This window comes from Schistocerca cancellata, chromosome 12 (assembly GCF_023864275.1).
Source record: "Schistocerca cancellata isolate TAMUIC-IGC-003103 chromosome 12, iqSchCanc2.1, whole genome shotgun sequence".
NCBI lineage: Eukaryota > Metazoa > Arthropoda > Insecta > Orthoptera > Acrididae > Schistocerca > Schistocerca cancellata.
The window spans coordinates 41,220,456-41,221,932 of NC_064637.1; the positions used below are offsets into that span (position 1 = coordinate 41,220,456).

Below are 1,477 nucleotides of genomic sequence, written 5' to 3' on the forward strand. Positions count from 1 at the left end.
AATGGCATCAAAATTACGAAAACTCTATTACAGGACTTTATCACAGAGAACGATATTGACATAATGCCGGTGAGACAGAGACCCCACCTACGTCCACCTGGGCGCGCACTGCCTGCTGCTAAGGAGGTGATTGTTTTTGCTGATGTGACTTGCAATAACGACTGCGCGAAACGCAGCTATCTCGTTCGGGATGCTACGACAAACACCCTCTCGAGCACCCCGAATACTTGTTGAGCCGTCGGCTGTGATGGGTTTCAGGCTGTCAAAAGAACTATGGTGTGTGCATGCGCGGACGGGAGAAAGGCTGAGGCGTCTCCGAGTGTACAAGGATGGACTGAGCGTGTCCGTCGTTTCCGTAGTGTAGCGGTTATCACGTCTGCTTCACATGCAGAAGGTCCCCGGTTCGATCCCGGGCGGGAACAGTATTTTCCTGCCTATGTCGCATACTACTCCAGTGAGCCACGTCGTGTGTGGATCTGCTGCATGTACCTTCGTCATGCAAGTGCCGCATTTATTGAATTTTTAAGTTACGATGGCAACCTTGCTACAAGTTCTCTGAGAAGCAGGAACGAAAGCAGTAGTTTCCGTGGTGTAGCGGTTATCACGTCTGCCTAACACGCAGAAGGTCCCCGGTTCGATCCCGGGCGGAAACACTTTTTCATCACTTTAAACAAGACATACCGACAAGCATTTGCCACGTTCTGTACCTAAACCTTGGCAACCACCTTCATTCCGCCTAAGGAACATGACCACGTACAGGACCGACGACAACATCAGAGGGGCAGTGGAATGGCCATACTCATCAAAAATAATATCACTCACGACATAGTGGACACTCCTGCACTCCAAGAAATAGAAGCCACCCTACTAAAAATAAACACAGCAGCCAGAGTACTGCTGAGCCGAGAAACATACCTTGCCCCAAACAGACAACTTTTGGCAACGAATTAAAGCAAATAGTTGACCTCCATCCAAAGATGCTACTCGGGAGGGGGAGGGGGGGGGGGGCCTCCCGAGTAGCAAACCCAAAAAGGCAACAAACTAGTCAGCACTTCAGATAACAGTTTTGGGTCCTGACGATCCCACCCACGTCCTGCTTTTGCCTGAACAGAGACCTGAACGTCTTAAGACCTGAACGTCTTAAGACGTCTGCTATCCCCTTGGTTAGAACGATAACATCCACATGGCCTGTGTTGGTCAATTTTCGTAGGCTCATGCCACCACCTCACCAGACGAACAAAACAGACTGGGACTCTTATCGACCTTCCCTGACAGCGAAAATCCCCCCAAACGCCCAGCTCAGAACAACTGAGGAGATCGACTCAGCCATTGAAGAGCTCACCTCGCAGGTACAGTTTCCTGGCAAACAACCATCGCATCCAAACAACACAAAAACGAATTCGAACTCCCCCCCCCCCCCCCCCCCCCCCACTGTGTGATGTCCATCACATCAAGAACCAAGCCAAAAGGCGCTGGC

General features: G+C 50.8%; 2 non-coding genes across 2 annotated transcripts; both read left to right on the forward strand.

Annotated features, from left to right (window-relative positions):
- The first annotated feature begins 349 nt into the window (after positions 1–349).
- Positions 350–422, forward strand: Trnav-cac (transfer RNA valine (anticodon CAC)). The gene has a single exon. It is a non-coding gene; the product is annotated as a tRNA-Val (tRNA).
- Positions 423–580: 158 nt separating this feature from the next.
- On the forward strand, positions 581–653 carry Trnav-aac (transfer RNA valine (anticodon AAC)). The gene has a single exon. It is a non-coding gene; the product is annotated as a tRNA-Val (tRNA).
- The last annotated feature ends 824 nt before the right edge of the window (positions 654–1,477 follow it).